Below are 19,415 nucleotides of genomic sequence, written 5' to 3' on the forward strand. Positions count from 1 at the left end.
TATAACCATCAATAAGCTTCTTACACCTCTCAGCCGGAATGTTGGACCACTCTTCCTTTGCAAACTGCTCCAGGTCTCTCTTATTGGAAGGGCACCTTTTCTCAACAGCAATTTAAAGATCTATCCACGGGTGTTCAATGGGATTTAGATCTGAACTCCTTGCTGGCCACTTCAGAACTCTCCAGCGCTTTGTTGCCATCCATTTCTGGGTGCTTTTTGACATATGTTTGGGGTCATTGTCCTGCTGGAAGACCCAAGATCTCAGATTTTGGGCTGTACAGTGCCAAAATCCATTGGTAATCCTCAGATTTCATGATGCCTTGCACACATTCAAGGCACCCAGTGCCAGAGGCAGCAAAACAACCCCAAAACATCATTGAACCTCCACCATATTTCACTGTAGGTACTGTGTTCTTTTCTTTGAAGGCCTCATTCCGTTTTCGGTAAACAGTAGAATGATGTGCTTTACCAAAAAGCTCTATTTTGGTCTCATCTGTCCACAAGATGTTTTTCCAGAAGGATTTTGGCTTACTTTGGCAAAATGTAGTCTTGCTTTTTTATGTCTCTGTGTCAGCAGTGGGATCCTCCTGGGTCTCCTTCGATAGCGTTTAATTTAATTTAAATGTTGACGGATAGTTTGCGCTGACACTGATGTTCCCTGAGCCTGCAGGACAGCTTGAATATCTTTAGAACTTGTTTGGGGCTGCTTATCCACCATCCAGACTATCCTGCGTTGACACCTTTCATCAATTTTTCACTTCTGTCCACTTCCAGGGAGATTAGCTACACTGCCATGAGTTGCAAACTTCTTGATAATTCTGCGCACTGTGGACAAAGCCAAATCTAGATCTCTGGAGATGGAATTGTTACCTTGAGATTGTTGATTTCTCAAGTCCTCAGACAGTTTTCTTCTCCTCTTTCTGTTGTCCATGCTTAGTGTGGCACACACAGACACACAATGCAAAGATTAAGTGAACTTCTCTCCTTTTTATCTGCTTTCAGGTGTGGTTTTTAGATTGCCCACACCTGTTACTTGCTCCAGGTGAGTTTAAAGGAGCATCACATGCTTAAAACAATCTTCTTTTCCCACAATATGAAAGTGTGCCAATAATTTTGTCCAGTCCATTTTTGGAGTTTGGTGTGACATTATGTCCAATTAATTTTTTCCCTCCCTTTTTTGGTTTAGTTCCAATGCACACAAAATGAATAAACATATGTTTAGCAAAACATGTGTTACTGCAATCCTTTTCTGTAAAAAATACTTCATTTTCTATAAAAAAATTCAGGGGTGCCAACATTTACAGCCATGAATGTATAAGCCTTTACCAGCAGGATATTGTGGGTGATCCCTTTAAAAGGGACTCTGTTACCTGAGTCGCGCGCACTAAGTTACTGGTGCAGGGTCATAGTGCGGGGGACTCTGATGACAGAATCCCTTTAAGCCTTTGGTAAATTCATCTATTTTACTGTATTCTAACCTATATTATTTGCCTGAATTTAGCAGCATATAAGATGCACAGATTCAAGTCCAAACACATATATTGTCGTGTTACTATGACCTAAAATGGTACCCATCTAAATAAAACTGTTCACAGAAAAGTAAAGTGTTTCATTGCAATAACTTCACAAATGTTCATATTGACAGCAGCTATGCTCATATTATGTAACACCAGCATAAATTCGGGGAAGATAGAAACACCATTCTCTATAAGGAAAACAATGCGAGTCTGTCTGTAACACAAGCACATGTAGGGAGTTGGGAAGCCTCAAGAATTCTGGCTGAAACATTCAGTTTCCCTATTGGGTTAAGTCTCTGACTCATAAGGCAGCCCAAAATATAGAAAGGAAAAATCTGAGCAGATATTTACTCCAAAACAAACAGAATTTTTTTAAGTCATAAACAGAGTTTTATAGTACAGAGCAAAATACACTCTATAGTGCCAAAAAAAACACCTCTTCTATAACCAAATGTCATTACTACAGTATATTTAGTATATATCATATAGTACATTGTATTCACAAATCCTGTAAAAAAAATAGTAAAACAGTTAGGGTATGTTCACACTACGGAATTCCCGCGGAAATCCACGGTGTGAACTTAACATTAGTGTGAATGGGTTTCTGCGAGACCCGATCACACTGCAGTATTTTAGCGGCGGACAATTCCACCTCTGAAACTGTTCCGAGCAAAGAAAGAAGACGTTCATTCTTTGTGCGGAGTCCGCGGGCACTGCAGAGCCGTGAATGGTGACGGCTCAGTGCCCCGCGGCCCTAGCCCCTAAGTATTTTTGGCGACGGCCGCCAGATGGAATCTGAATTAAGTGAGCGGAGATTCCGCAGTGTGAATGCACCGTTACAGTATAAACTACTGTACATACATAGACACAATGCGGGAGGTTTAGCAAACCCTATGCAAAGAATAAGTGGAGCAGCTGCCCAGAGAAACCAATCAGAAGGTTTGATAAATCCACCCCAATGATCCTATTACATTTGTTTCACAAGATTTCTGATTATTAGTATGATTTAAAGGGAACCTTTTATGCTGCCTGCACTATGAGTCTTTGGGGTGGTCCTCAGTGGCTTTTCCCCACTGGCTTTGATTGATAGATTTCTTCCTATACCCAAACAGAGAGCGATCTATCAATCAAGGACTGTTTGGTTCCCCTTAGGTGGTATTCTATTTGTAAAGGAGATATCCTGTTCAGTACTTTTATGAGCCATTATGCCCGGGCTTCCAGCATTTAAAACAACAAACTGGACTCACCTGCTGCTACTTCCTCGATGCCTTGGTATCGCTGTTCCAGTCCTCCACTGCCGTTTTCTTCCTGGTTGTTCCTGGTCAACACATTTGTTGATCAGCAGCGTGACGTGTTGACCACAGCCAACCAGGAAGAAGACAGCAGCAAAGGACTAGAGCAATGATATCGAGGAACCAAGGGAGCAGTGGCAGGTGAGTCCAGTTTGTTGTTTTAGATGCTGGCAGCCCAGGCATAATGGCACAAAAAAAAAACAAAACAAAAAAAAAAAAACACCCCACCACATCCGCCTAGATGACGTCAACTCTAGAACAGGACACCTTATTCAAATCAAGTACACCTTGCTAGAGGAAAGGAACCACTTCATCCTTTAGAGATACTTTATAGTTTGGCTTAAATGTTTGTACACAAGAATTCATAATGAAGCAGAATAATGAGCAACAATACATATCAAAAGCTTTGAGATATAAACAACCTCTCTCCAAAGTCACCAAATCTCAATACCATCAAATATCTCACCTTTACTGAAAGTAATCCTAATCCTAAATGTTCCTAATCTTTAGAAATTATTTAACTGATTTCTAAACAGATGTGATAATAAAAGTACGGTAATATTATTTAGCAAAATGCAGTAAAATGGGATATTTTTACAGCAATTTCAATCTCCATTTTTGCTTAATATTACAATACTGGTGAAGTATCTCTCTCCACTATTAGTGAACTTAAAGACTAAGTGAACGTGCACTAAAATGCTACTTAAAGGGGTATTCCGGGATTTTTTTTTTTTATTTGACTATGTTACAGGGGTTGTAAAGTTAGTGCAGTTCATAATATAGTGTATCTACCTGTGTTTTTTTCTGTGATTTTCACCCCAACATTTATTTTGAACAGCATACATGTCGTCTCAAGTTTTTCAAGGTTGCAGTGTGGCACAAGACATTACATCACTAGTCAGGTGTTCAGAGGGAGCCTGTCATTGCTTTAATGGGTGTAGCAACTGCTGGGTGGGAGGTAGATCATTTTGCAAGACTTTTTAGTTTTGCAACAGCTTCAGGCACTCTGGTTAGAAAGCAATGTGTGAGAGGGAGAAAAAGGACCTCACACTTACAAACAAGGAATCATGGGACTCCAACAGGAAATAGCCAGTTCACAAAGAGATAGCCACAGTGTTAGGGTTGACTCAGAACATAGCTGTTTAGCTCCAAGACAATCTCGGATCCTTCCTTAGCATATCCATTAATGTCTGACTAAAATCACCTCAGTAGTGACAAATGTGAAACTGGATCAAGCTGTTTTGAGCCTCAGGTGTGTTCTAGGTTTACTTAACTTATTAGAAAATTTTCAAATCAATATTAATCTAAAAAAGTGAGTGTCAGAAATTGTAATTTTAAGCGATCACCTCAAAGAGGTTTCATTGTATTCCCGGTATTTCAGAAATATAGTAACACCCACTGGTCTTCTTTGGTTCTGGTGAGAACTATTTCTGTGCTAGAGGAAAGCTTGACTTCCTATGACAATTAAATCTCCTTTTGCATATAACACAGACATCTTATAACTCCAAATCTTTACTGTAAATGAGTTATTACAAAAAAATGTGATGCTACCCTCCAGTAGTTTATATTACATGTACGGGCAGCACTTAACTATTTTAAGGCCTCTTTCACCCTATGAAATTGTTCTGTTTAGGAACTTCCGTCAGAATTTCCGTCACTATATCGGGGAAAACCGTCCGTTACAAAACCCCTGATGGCCGTGACTAAATCGTATTACAGCCTATGGGGTTTTGTAACTGCCCGTTTGCACCCGTATATGCCCATAATTCATTACGGACGTTATACAGTGACGGGACATTGCGGCGGAAAAATTAATGCATTTTTCCGCCACAATGTCCCGTCACTGTATAATGTCCGTAATGAATTTGAATTACGGGCATATACGGGTGCAAACGGGCAGTTACAAAACCCCATAGGCTGTAATGCGATTTAGTCACGGCCGTCAGGGGTTTTGTAACGGACAGTTTTCCCCGATATAGTGACGGAACTTCTGACGGAAGTTCCTAAACGGAACAATTTCATAGTGTGAAAGAGGCCTAAGATGTGGTTTTCAAGGTCCATTAGGATGATAAAAAAGCTGCCTGGCCATATACTTGTTATCAGCATAGGAAGTCTGCAGTTCATCCTAAAGAGGAGCAGCCTCAGAGTTATATACTACAAATGTACATGTGCAGCTTACAGGACTATCTAGTGCAGTTTGCTGGCAATGAAGCTCAAAGGAGATATAAAACAGATGTTGTTTTACGTGTAGAAGAAAAAAAGAAAGGATTTCTACTTAAATGAGTGGACAATATGCATTGTGATTACAAACTCCTAAGTAGTCCAAGAAACAAGGACATTCCTTGACTTCCCTCTTCTCTTCACAAATTCCTTTGCTTGTATGTAAAGATACGAGACAGAGAATTGGTAAACCCACTGGACAAGTCAGGTTAAGCAAAGTCTTTTTCACAGTCTAAGGGAAGGAAAATGGCACAACTCTGTAAATAGATGTAGTCTTAACAAAAAAAATGTGTCATCTCTTACCAAGGCCTTGCCTCCTCCCCCCCCACCAATTGTTTAGTTTGACAGATGAAGGAAGAATCCTGTTGGTTCCAAATTTCTTCCATTTAAGAATTATGGAGGCCATTGTGCTCTTGGGACCTTTCAGTGCAGTAGAATTGTTTTTGGTACCCTTATCCAGAACTGTGTCTCCACAGCTCTCTGAGCTGTGCCGGCAGATCTTTCTCCTCATGGCTTGGTTTTTGCTCATTGTCATCTGTGATACCTTATATAGACAGGACTGTGTCTTTTCAAATCCTGTCATGTCACCTGAATTTATTTCGGGTGACTCCACTACAGGTGCAGAAACATCTCAAAAGATGATCAAGAGAAACAGGAGGCCCTTCGGGCTAAATTTCAAGTGTCATAGCAAAGGGTCTGTAGGCTTATATTTATGCTAAATTTGAGTTTTTCCTTTCTTTAATAAATCTGCAATAAATTATGTTTTCAATCCATGTCAGTATGGGGTACTGAGGGCAGATTGATGGGAGACACTTGATTTTTTCATTTTAGCATAAGGCCTTAACATTACAAAATGTAATGAAAACTGTTGGAATATTGGATGTTTCTCCATGGTAACAGACTACCAACAAGCCTCGTGTGGCCTGATCCTGCTGTAATTCTTTGCCCCACTTAAAATCGTATGTTAGGAACTTGTTCACATGGTGTTGTGCTTCTGTAAATAGAGTTCTGTTGGCTAGTCGGGAGTTAAAAAGTAATGAATGCTCTATTTTTTTTCTCCGCTCAACTTTGCTAAAATACAGAATCCCCAGCGGACCCCATTCAAGTCAATAGAGTAGTTACTATCCTTATTTTTATTTAAGCAAGAAAGAATATCATAAAGCATCTGACAGAGCACAGGAGAATACGAGATCATATACCATTATATACTAGAGAAGCTTACCACTACATAAATCATTAAAGAACACATGCCCAGGGCTCTTAAGCAACCACATATAAAATGTACATCCATCATTAGATGATGTGATATACTGTATTTCATAGCTTTAGGCCTCTGATCAACAGTATTTTTCTTATTCAGTTAACTTTCCTGTTATAACCATTATAACCACAACTTAATAAAACATGATAAATAAAAGGTAATAAATAATGGACATTTAAGCACGGTTTATATGGGTCAGCTGTCTGATGTAACCGCATCATGCTAACCATTTATTCAGAGTCAATTAATACAGGGCAGAAGTTATTGCAGGCTTGTGTCCAGAGGTTCAGAGTAACATTCACTTACATTAAAAATGCATTTATGGTACTTTACTTAAAGGAATCAGTTTAACTCCAGAGGTAGAGACAACAGTTCAATTATTTGACTGCATTAGTTACTGCATTGAGAAAATGCATGCTTCTCGAATCCATTTAATATAAAGACTGTGCTCACATGTGGTGGTTTTATCGTAATTCTGTTGCCTGTACCAATGTGTTTACGTCATGAATTAAAATGATGCATCAAATTATTTGTGGCAAAAATATGACAAAATTACAACATGTAAACACAGCCAAACCGGCTTGCAACATTGCACCCATTATTAGAAATTGTTCTGGATTTTCTGAAGAAATTACCTGAGAATCCAGTTCACAACAGTTGTGTTTTTTAATTAACAGGTTTTTTTTATGCACAGAATATTCTAGTAAATGACTCGTATCAGGAAATAAGAAAAATGCATGTTTTCTCAAAGCAGTGCCTGATGCAGTCAAGAAATGCATTAACGAAAAAGGCAGTGTGAACACAGTCTAAAGGACATGAGGGGACATGAGTGATTTGATTTGCCACATTTACCAGCAATTAGTCTAAGTTTATCAAAGCCTTAGTTTATCAAAAGAGAGTCATACAGCAATTTGATTGGCTCTCCAGTAGACAGACTACAAAACGGACATGTCATGACCGACTGGGGGGACAGGGAGAGTGAGCCCTAAACTGACCCTAAAACATCTCTCCCTGCCTACTTGCCCATCCATCCTAAACGATGGATCGACAACTGGTCGCCGGTCCCTTCCTGCGCTAAAGTGCATTGGTGTAAAAACACATAATATACATAGTCGGTCACAGGCCAGAACAGAAACCTACTAGACAACCAGATATACCAAACAGGATACAAATACTAACAGGGCAGAATATAATCAGGCAAATTGATAAGGAAACATAGGAAACTGTTCACAAACAGGTAACAAGAAAGACAAGCAAGACATAGTGTGAACATATACATAACAGAAAGGATATACAAATCTTAAAACTGACAAATGTAACACAGACTAAAATCTACAAAGAACAAGACTATTTAACCATGGCTAAAACTCAGATAAATACAAGGTAAATGCTCAAGCAGACTTGAAAGTGTATTGCACATTAACCAGCACCAGAATGCAGGAGAACTCTGGTTAAATAACCGCACCCGAGTTCTCATTTGTTCAGAGCATTAACTATTTCCTGTCCAGGTAGAATATCAAAATATTATGAACAAAACTAGTGTGTGAATACACACCTAAACATAAAAATACAAAAACAAATGAACGGACATTACAGGACAATTGTTAGTTTTATGAGAGTAAGGGCCCTATTAAACTGGGATATTATCAAATGAATGTTTAATGCATAATAGGGCCAGCGATTAGCTGATGAACAAGCAAAAGACTTGTTCCTCAGTTGACTGAGTAGTTTTCACCTGTCAAAAAATCATTGTCAGCCGGCAGAACATCTCCCTATGCAATAGGGGATGTTTGGCCAATGGCCGATTACACCAAAGGGCCTCATGAAAAATCCAGTGATTATTCGTGTGATTTTCCCCAACCAACCTTTCAGACATGTAAAAAAGGCTCTGTAAACATATCTACTGTGTGGGGATGGGCCAGGTAATAGATCCCATACTTGTATTTCATTACACAATCCTAGAATCAATCTTCTACAACTTAGTCCTTTACACTATACTCAACATTTTGGTGATTCAGAGTCATTTGACCCCATTTTACTCATTCAGAAGCGCTGAACTGTAGACCCTATGCAGTACATTCACATAATCTTTTCTGGCCAGCTGCCTCCACCAATGTGTCCTCAGCACCATGTCAAGAACATTGGCAGGGTCAGTTGTGCTTTCAGAGTTTTCACCCTTCTGCTCCACTACTTGCTTCTCAGCAACCCTCAGCCGGTACTATACAGCCAGCCCCTTACCTGCTGGGCCTTTTTCATTTAACCCATTAATGTCTTGTACCATATATATACAGCTTGGCCATGTGGCAGGTCTATGAAGCGAGCTCAGGAGCTGAGCTCACTTCATATCGGTTCGGTCCTGTCTGCTATCAGCAGTTAGGACCAGCGGGTAAAGTCAGTCACCGGTGATCAGGCCGATGCCCAGCGTTAACCCTTTCAATGCCGCAATAAAAGTTTGTTCCACTTTGTTTCCTTACCACTAGCTGTGTTTGACCAGGTCCCTGTATTCGTTATTATATACTATTTTTGGGGTAGGCTACAGGCCAACAGCAAGAGAGCAGACCCCAAAAGGTATTACACATCACACTTGGACATGAATGTTATAATTCAATGGATACATAATAAAATATTTGTAGAGTAGTAGCATTGGCAAATGAATATGGACCATTGTCTTTACAGACCCTACTTCCTGCAGTATTTGGAGGGGCATCTTGATGACAGCAATATGAGTCTAAGTATTGGAATTGCACTGGTAGAGAAAATACTAGTAAGATATAAAATCTCTACCTCTCTGTGAGATTAGAAAGAATCTAACACTGATTTACCTTAAAGGGGTACTCCGGCGCTAAGACATCTTATCCCCTATTCCAAGAATAGGGGATAAGATGCCTGATCGCAGGGGTCCCACCGCTGGGGACCCCCGTGATCTTGCATGCAGCACCCCGTTAGAATCAGTTCTCGGAGGGTGTTCACTCAAGGTCTGATTACTGGCGATCAAGGGGACGTAGCATTGTGACGTCACGGCTCTGCCCCCGTGTGACGTCACACTCCGCCCCCTCAATGCAAGCCTATGGGAGGGGGCTGTCACACCCCCTCCATAGTCTTGCATTGAGGGGGCGTAGTGTGATGTCACACGGGGGCGGAGCCGTGACGTCACTATGCTCCGTCCCCGTGATCGCCAATAATCAGACCAGGAGCGAGCACGCTCCGGGGGCTGATTCTAACGGGGTGCGGCATGGAAGATCACGGGGATCCCCAGCAGCAGGACCCCCGCGATCAGGCATCTTATCCCCTATCCTTTGGATAGGGGATAAGATGTCTTAGCGCTGGATTACCCCTTTAAGTGATGGCAGTTCTTTGAGTCCAAAAAAAAAATTGGCATAGCAACTAAATGCTTGGGTAAAGATTTAGCAATAATCCAAAACCGGTGAATGTCAAATTGTGGTCATTGGATTTTTCATGTGGAGATCACCTACTTCAATGTTCTGATTTTCTAATAACCTTCAATTACTATAAGATTATTATTCACAGAATGACAAATATTTTCGTTTTTATTTAACTTTCAAAATAATCTGTGTTCTCCTTAAATAACTGTACCTTGGAGACAAGCAAGAAAGCTACATCTAGTTCTCTCTAGCTAAAAAAATAAAAAAATAATAATAACTGTAAAAAAGTATAGATTACTAACAGAAATCTAAAGGATAACCGTCTAATCTTTCTGTCCCCAAAATAAGACCTTGAGGTTTCCCAAGGGTTCATAAATTCTTGATACCAGGGATGATATAACTCCACAATCTTTGTTGGCTTAACGTCTACATAGAGGTAGATTGCATTCTAGGACCTGTAATCTTTATGTAAGAATTAGGGTGTGTTCACACTGCGGAATCTCCGCTCACTGAATTCAGCGAGCGGATATTCCGTCTGGCGGACGCCGCCGAAAATACTTCGGCGCTAGGGCCGCGGGCACTGAGCCTTCACCATTGACGGCTATGCAGTGCTCGCGGAATCCACCCAAAGAATGAACATGTTTTTTCTTTGCGCTGAACAATTTTGCCGCTGAAATTCTGCAGTGTGAACGGGTCACGCACAGACCCATTCACATTAATGTTAAGTTCACACCGCAGAATTCGGCCCGTGGAATTCCGTAGTGTGAACGTACCGTCAGGAGGAACTACACTGCTCAAAAAACATAAAGGGAACACTTAAACAACACAATGTAACTCCTAGTCAATCACACTTCTGTGAAATCCCACTGTCCACTGGAGGAAGCCATAGGAGGGCAACAACCCATCAACAGGACTGCTACCTCCGCCTTTGTGCAAGGAGGAGAGGAAGAGAACTGCCAGAGCCCTGCAAAATGATGTGCATGTGCATGTGTCCACTCAAACGGTCAGAAACAGACTCCATGAAGGTGGTATGAGGGCCTGACGTCCACAGGTGGGGGTTGTGCTTACAGCTCAACACCATGCAGGATGTTCAACATTTACCAGAGAACACCAAGATTGGCAAATTCACCACTGGCGCCCTGTGCTCTTCACAGGTGAAAGCAGGTTCACACTGAGCACATGTGAAAAACATGGAGCCACTGTGGAGAATGTTCTGCTGCCTGCAAAATCCTCCAGCATGACCGGTTTGGTGGTGGGTCAGTAATGGTGTAGGGTGGCATTTCTTTGGGGGGCCGCCCAGCCCTCCATGTGCTTGCCAGAGGTAGTCCGACTGCCATTATGTACCGAGATGAGATCCTCAGACCCCTTGTAAGACCATATTCTGGTGCGGTTGGCCCTGGGTTCCTCCTAATGCAAGACAACGCTAGACCTCATGTGGCTGGAGTGTGTCAGCAGTTCCTGCAAGAGGAAGGCATTGATGCTATGGACTGGCCCGCCCGTTCCCCAGACCTGAATCCGATTGAGCACATCTGGGACATCATGTCTCGCTTCATCCACCAACATCATGTTGCACCACAGACTGTCCAGGAGTTGGCGGATGCTTTAGTCCAGGTCTGGGAGGACATCCCTCAGGAGACAATCCGCCACCTCATCAGGAGCATGCTCAGGCGTTGTAGGGAGGTCATACGGGCACGTAGAGGCCACACACAATACTGAGCCTCATTTTGACTTGTTTTAAGGACATTACATCAAAGTTGAATCAGCCTGTAGTGGGGTTGATTTTTAGCATGACTGCATATCTAGACCTCCAGGGGTTGATAAATTTGATTTCCATTGATAATTTTTGCTCGATTTTTTTTTTGTCAGCACATTCAACGTGTAAAGACGAAAGTATTTCATACGATTAGTTAATTCATTCAGATCTAGGATGTGTTATCCGGAAGTTTATTACTCTGAACGCTGTGTGCGGGCTTCCATGTTCGAGGCCGCCCCCTCATGACGTCACGCCCACCCCCTCGTGACATCACGCCCGCCCCCTCAACAAAAGTCTATGGGAAGGGGGCGCGGCCGCTGTCACGCCCCCTTCCCATAGACTTTTGTTGATGGGGCAGCGTGACGTCACGAGGGGGTGGGCGTGACGTCACGAGGGGGCGGCCTCGAACATGGAAGCCCGCACACAGCGTTCAGAGTAATAAACTTCCGGACGCTGCGAGCGAAGCTCCGGAAGGCAGGGCAGTGGAGAACCTCTTTAAAAGGAAATCTGTCATCAGTCTCACCTGCACTAACCTGTCAGTACAGACAGGTAGTGCAGGTGACACTGATGACAACGATACTTACCTGATCCTCTTCTGTGCTCCAGTTCTCCCGCTTTCTCCTTTGGTATCTTCCATTCTGGGGCCAACTTGGAACATGGGCGGAGCTTTGTGACTTCACCGCTGCTGTTTACTAGCAGCGGGATATCGCAGAGAAGCACGAGCAGTGACGTCACAAAGCTCCGCCCATGCTCCAAGTTGGCCCCAGAATGGAGATGGCGGGAGGACCAGAGCATGGAACGGAATTCAGGTAAATATCATTGTCATAAGTCACCAGCAAAAATGTGAAGATGGCTCTGGGCTTTGAAACACACTAATATTTCATTGCTGTAAAACCATATATTTGCATGGTAATTAATTTATGTACATGGTCTATAAAACATGAAGTGGTGTCCACAGATGTCAGTTCTAGAATGAAGAAAAAGTTTAGCACACAGGTAAGAACAAGAGTTGTCATGTTTGTAGATAGATTAATGTATTTACTTCCCAATTTCCATGGCCTATATAGTGAGCTACTAAGAGGTCATGAAATGCTAATAAGCCAATAAAACTAATATATATGTGATAGTAAATTAGCAGTAAATTATACAGATATAATAGGTTAATATGGCCGTCTTTAAAGGAGATCTCCAGTATTAACAAAACGCATCCCCTACCCTAAAGATAGGGGATAAGTTTAAGATTGTGGGGGGTCCAATGCTGGGACCCCCCTGCGATCTCCTGTACGGGCCGGCAGTCAGTGGAAAGGAGATGTGTCGACCACCGCACTAAGTGGCGGCTGACATGCCCCCTCAATACAACTCTATAGGAGAGCTGAAGCGCTGCCATCGTCAATCTCTGGCTCTGCCAAAACCCTGTATTGAGGGGGTGTGACAGCTGGTGCATCGCGCGATGGTCGACACGCGCTATCTGGCCGGAGAGCCGGGGCCCCAGCAGTCGGACTCCCGCAATCGGAAACTTATCCCCAATCCTTAGGATAGGGGATAAGTTTTTCAATACTGGACTACTCCTTTACTGGACTACTCCGCGGGGGCGGAGTCCTGACGTCACAGACTTCCATTCCCGGAGTCGCGACTCAGACCCTCCAGCTACCTATTAGAAAAAAATATATAAAAAATTGAAAAATGCTGCAGACTAAAATAATAATGGGGGAAATCTTATCTCAAAACCTGTCCAGAGATAAAGTTGCTGAGTTGCCCATATAAACCAGATTGCGTCTTTAATTTAAAAAAAAAAGGCCTCTGGTAAATAAAGGAAGTGATCTGATTGGTTGCTACTTGGGGCAACTCAGTAACTTTTCCTCTGGACAAGTTTTGATAAATCTCCCCCAATTCCTCCTGAATTTGTACCTACAGCTCCTATACAGACTCATGTGACTCCATAATTACATACCACAAAACATACCGTACTTTGTGAATAATTCCATGCTGCAGATATATATTACTTCTCCGCCTCTGCCTCCTCTCCCACTAGCTACAGGCTAGAAAGCGGACAAATGGAAGAGAGCAACGCATGGTACAGGATTAAATGAAAATGCAGATGCAGCCATTACCATAAGAATATCCAACCTCACACAGAAATCGACTGGCATGTATATTTCCATTGTAGTACAGAGTTTGGCCTCTCCCTTCCTGCCATTTCTTTCCTACTGTTTTGTTTGGCTGTTGTCACAGTAGTCTTGTCATCCATGAATCTGAAAGATCACACTGAATAGTACTACAGGACTTTATCAGATAAGGAGAACACCATACAAGAACACAAAGGCCTGTATATGGATGAAGCACTAAACCTTTAGAAAGATCTAATTTACAGAATTCAATAAATACAGCGATATCCCACAGTTTGCAATTGTAATGTGGCAATGGATGTGGACCTTCTGTGCTACCAAACTGGTTAGACTTTAGGCCAAACTCAGGAACAGACTTAAAGGGGTACTCTGGCAGAAAACTATTGTTTTCAAATCAACTGGCGCTAGAAAGTTAAAAGGATATTCCAGGATTTTTTTTATTTGACTATGCTACAGAGGCTGTAAAGTTAGTGTAGTTCATAATATAGTGTCTGTACCTGTGTGTGACTGTTTTCTCACAATTCTTATGTGATTTTCACCCCAATATTTACTTTTAACAGCATACAAAATGACTGTTGTCTCGGATTTTTCCCAGCTTGCAATGCGGCCGAGACCTGACTCACTAGTCAGCTGATGACAGGGAGCCTGTCTGCTTCAATGGGTGGAGAGAGAAATCTGCAACTAATGCAACAGCTGTAGGCATCCTGATTGAAAACCACAGGTCTTTTGTTTCAATGGATGGGGTGGCTGATGTGTGGGAGGGAGGAAATGGAATTGTGGGATTTGTAGTCAAAAAAAGAAAAGTCAAACAGGAAATACAAGTTCACGAAAACCAACCACAGTGTTATGGTAATCTAATGACATAGCCATTTAGCCTCAAGACAAGCGCAGATCCTTCCTAAGCATGTCCATTACTGCCTGCCAGGTACATACTAAAATCACCTTATGATGGATAACCCCTTTAAACAGATTTGTAAAATACTTCTATTAAAAAAATCTTAATCCTTCCAGTACATATAAGCTGCTGTATGCTCCAGAGGAAGTTGTGAAGTTCTTTTCAGTCTGACTGCAGTGCTCTCTGCTGACACCTATGTCCATATAAGGAACTGGCCAGAGTAGGAGCAAATCCCCATAGCAAATCCCCATAGCAAACTTCTGCTCTGGATAGTTTCTGACACAGACAGAGGTGTCAGCAGAGAGCACTGTGGTCAGACAGAAAAGAAATTTAAAAAGACAGGAACTTCCTATGGAGCATACAGCAGCTGTGAAGTACTGGATACATTTTTTTAAATAGAAGTAATTTACAAATCTGTTTAACTTTCTAGCACCAGTTGATTTAAAAAAAAAAATTCTATCGGAGTGCCCCTTTAAAGCACAAGTCCGGCATTGCTATCCCACACATACTACAAACTTTAGCGTGGAGAGGCGCTGTACATGCTGGGCGGTTGGGTTGCTGAGGCAACCGTATGATGCCCGAGAGCCCATGCATGAATCTAATAAATTAGAAAAGGTTTTGTGATGGAACTCACTGGGCATGATGCTGTTGTCTCAGAAACCCAACCCCCCAGCGTGTGCAGTGTCTCTTCACATCGAACACTGCAGAACGGGCAGTGACAAGAGCAACTCTGGACTTACACTCTATGGGGAAGATTTATCAAAACCTGTACAGAGGAAAGTTGACCAGTGACCCAAAGCAACCAATCAGATCGCTTCTTTCATTTTTTTAAACGGCCTCTGAAACGAAAGAAGCGATCTGATTGGTTGCTTTGGGCAACTGCGCTACTCTTCCTCTACACAGGTTTTCATAAATCTCCCCCTGTGTTTTTACCCTTTATCACAGTCCAAGATGTGGGAGCTGGACTTATCTGCTAGAGCAGTGGTCTTCAACCTGCGGACCTCCAGATGTTGCAAAACTACAACTCCCAGCATGCCCGGACAGCCAACGGCTGTCCGGGCATGCTGGGAGTTGTAGTTTTGCAATATCTGGAGGTCCGCAGGTTTAAGACCACTGTGCTAGAGGCTATTAGGTCACCACCTAAGCTGCACTATTCTACATGTACTGTACTGCTCTCTGCTTGTACCATATATACTGTACATGTACTGCCCTCTACCTGGATAAAATTTACTGTATGGTATTATTCTCTACCTGTTTTACATGTACTCTGTTACTCTCCAGCTGTACCAGAACAATCTGCCCTACCTGGACATACGTAAGGTAAAGGTGGCCCCATTTCATGATTCCTGAAGAATTTTGGGGAGATTTATCATAACATGTATAAAGAAAAGGTTGACCAGTTGCCCATAGCAACCAATCAGATCGCTTCTTTCATTTTGAAAAAGGCCTCTGAAAAATGAATGAAGCGATCTGATTGGTTGCTATGGGCAACTGGTTAACTTTTTCTCTATACAGGTTTTGAAAAATCTCCCCTATTATGTTCTGCACTATAGTGGAGATTTATCAAAACCTGTCAAGAGGAAAAGTTGCCGAGTTGGCCATAGCAACCAATCAGATTGCTTTTTGCATTTTTCAGGGACCTTTTCAAAATAGGGATCGACTGATATCGATCTTTTAGGGCCGATACCGATATCGATAATCTGTGGACTTTCAGGCCGATAGCCGATAGCTTATACCGTTATTCCGGTATAAGTTATCGGCTATTTCTCCACCCCCACCCCCCCCCCCCCCGACCCCGAAGAAGCCATTGCAGATCATTGATTTAAAGTGGGCGCTTTAAATCAATGAATTCCAGTGGCATTTGCTGGGCCAGAGACCGCCGCCCGCTTCTCTCCCTCTGCCTGTCTGGGGGTCCTCCCAACCACCGCCGCTGCCCCACCGCACCGCACGCCGCCCCCACCGCCGCTGCCCCATTGCCTCCCCCATCCCCGGTTTTATAATTACCTGTTCTCGGGGTCTGGGGCCTGCGCTACTTCTGGCTCCCATCCTGAGCTGTCACTGTGCGCAATGACGGTGACGTCGCGTTGAGGACGTCACTCGTCATTGCGCAGCGCACAGCGTAACGCCGGATGCAGCAGGAGCCAGAAGTAGCGCGGGCCCCAGACGCCGGGAACAGGTAATTATAAAACCGGGGGATGGGAGATGCAATGGGGCAGCGGCGGTGGGGGTAGCGTACAGTGCGGTGCGGCGGGCGGTGCATTTTCGGATTATCGTCAAGGTAATTGCTGATACCGATAATGTCCAAAATCGTGAATATCGGCCGATAATATCGGCCAAACCAATAATCGGTCGATCCCCACTTCAAAATAAAATAAGCAATTTGATTGGTTTCTATGGGTAAATGAGCAACTTTTCCTCTGGACAGGTTGTGTTAAATCTCCTCCTATTTCCTGAAGAAGCTCCTTTCCTACACGTAGAAAGTGATTTATAGCTTCCAGCAGCTCATTCTGACTGTTGTATGGCTTTATTATCATTACTATTCTGTTCATCTTTTCAGTATTGATATTTTTATTTTTCTAAATTTTTTTGTGGTTTTGGAGCCTTTTTCAGTTAGGATTACGATTGTCCCAGAGCCAATAAATAATGTAACGTAAGGGACCACTGTGTTTTGAAGTAGTATCATAAATCTATATAGTTCCTGAAGGACACTTGTGGGTTAATTTAACATAGGTCCGTGATCCCTATTATTTTAAATGGAAAATTCAGGATACATGCATCAAGTAAACTAAACATGTCAACTGAAATAGGAAATGTATGCACGCATCATAGTGGAATGCATTTCATATACACTGGGAGCACAGTTCATGGACATTCTGCATAGTTTCACATCTACCAGTTCATTCCATTTTTACTGGCTTCTGAATTATACTGGTACGATGGATGGACATCAACCTTCTGGATCATACCAGGTGTAAAGTCAGATTTCCATGACTTGTTTGTGGTCCCTAGATAATGTCTGACATATGTCAAGGTGCTCTGTGCAAAAAGAAGACCTGAGGAAAATATCAATATGCAGGGTATCTATGCATATGTAAATAGTTAAAATGGTCCTCCGGGAGAGAACAACTGCTGCAATCTGTAAGACGTGAAGTGCTGAATCTTTAGACGCTTGAAGACGATATCGAGACCATAGAGTCATACAATGTATTCCCTTAGAATTTTGCTCTGAGACTTAAAGAACATAGAGGAGAATGAATATTGCTATATTGCAAGTATTACATGTGTTTGATTTTAAACTGGTGAAATCCATTCAGCTTCATAATAGCCATTTTTCGGATTTTTTACTATATGTGAATGGGGATTTAAAAGGGTACTCCCCCCCTAGACATCTTATCCCCTATCCAAAGGATGACTGCCGATGCGGGGCGGAGACTCGTGGAGTCAAAGCCATGCCCCCTCAATGCAAGTCTATGGGAGGGGGCGTGGCGGCCATCACGCCCCCTCCTATAGACTTGCATTGAAGGGGCATGGCCGTGACATCACGAGCGGGTCCGGACGTGTTGTCACGAGCCTCCGGCGCTGCACCCGATGCTCTAAACGAACGCCGGGTGCAGCAGGGAGATCACGGGGCTTCCCCAGCGGTGGGACCCCCACGATCAGACATCTATCCCCTATCCTTTGGATAGAAGATAAGATGTCAAGGGGCGAAGTACCCCTTTAAAACTCCTATTCACATATATTGTACTGCATGTTATTTGCCAAACCCAAAATCCACATTAAAACCACCACATCTAAACTTGGCCTAAAATGCAGTTTGTGGATTCACAAAAGAGCATAGTTACATATGTAGCATCACACAGCAATGATAACACGAATGTCTCGCTTTTTTGGGAAATTCCCAGGCTTTGAAGGCTCCTCCCATACATTTTGCTTCATGCATACATAACATGTTATCATTTACATAACAATGTAGTCATTGTGGCAACGAAGAACCAGCGGATTTTCTAATTAATAGACACAAGTTAATTGTCGCCATTAATTACTGAGAGACACTGCCCACCATTCAGAGCGGGCACCGGGAAGATGTGTTGGGCATACGATGTAACTGTTTAACACTTACTAATTGCCCATTGGAATTCCGTACATACTTAAATAGTGGAATGTATAATACAGCACAGCAGTTCCCTCATCCGCCTTCATGTCAGCTGTAATGGGATGTTTATTCCAGAAATGTCTGACGTTTCTATCTGTTCAATGAAGATTCCCATATGTGGTTAAGTGCATTTTGTAAAACTGTGGGACAAGACTGCAGGGCCATCCCCCAGAGAATAATTAACTTAACAAACAGAAAATGAATCATCGACTTGTCCCCGTTCTAGACTTTGATGTGTCTTCCCTTCTCCGTCTGTCATTTTGCTTTCTATATTCTTTGCAAAAGCATCAACAAGGTTTTGTACGTGAAAAGAATCAGAAATCCATCCATCACATAGGTTAATAGAGAGAAGCCATATAATATGCACAGTACATAGTTTCTCCAAGATAAAGTTAGTGTAGAATTTTAAGAAGCTTCCTTTCCCATTATTTCCAATTTATTTATGAGAAATACAACATAACTTACAGGCTATGGACAACTTGGCACTAATTTTTTTTTATTGTCGATATCCTCAACACAAAGAGAGGCAACTTCATATACAGACTTCATTACTAGATTGCTTTGTGCTCTCTCAGCCCCTGTTCACGCAACTTTTCTGTTATTTTGGTGTTTTTTTTCTCGCATCTTGGCTATTATTTTCAGCCTTAAAAATTGCCAATATTTATGCAAAAACAGCTTGAAAAATTGCCAATTCTTTACCCGTTTTTATATTAAATCGATTACGGTACATTCAATCATCTGTTTTTCCAAAGTCTGAAAATACTGAGCCCAAAAAAATTATAACGCCTAAAATCAATCAATTTTGAACATATTTT

General features: G+C 42.3%; 1 protein-coding gene across 8 annotated transcripts in view; it reads right to left on the minus strand.

Annotated features, from left to right (window-relative positions):
* LOC130282279 (sorbin and SH3 domain-containing protein 1-like) overlaps positions 1 to 19,415 on the minus strand; it is a 404,864-nt gene that overhangs the window by 189,082 nt on the left and 196,367 nt on the right. Inside the window, exon 1 of one of the 8 annotated variants that reach the window (XM_056530337.1) lies at positions 13,559 to 13,643. The exons of the other annotated variants lie outside the window; for them this stretch is intronic. The gene's annotated coding sequence lies outside the window, so the exon portion shown is untranslated. Of the gene's footprint in view, positions 1 to 13,558; positions 13,644 to 19,415 lie in introns of those variants that run through there. 8 annotated transcript variants of the gene reach the window in all.

The sequence above is a fragment of the Hyla sarda genome, chromosome 7, assembly GCF_029499605.1.
Source record: "Hyla sarda isolate aHylSar1 chromosome 7, aHylSar1.hap1, whole genome shotgun sequence".
Classification (NCBI taxonomy): Eukaryota; Metazoa; Chordata; class Amphibia; order Anura; family Hylidae; genus Hyla; species Hyla sarda.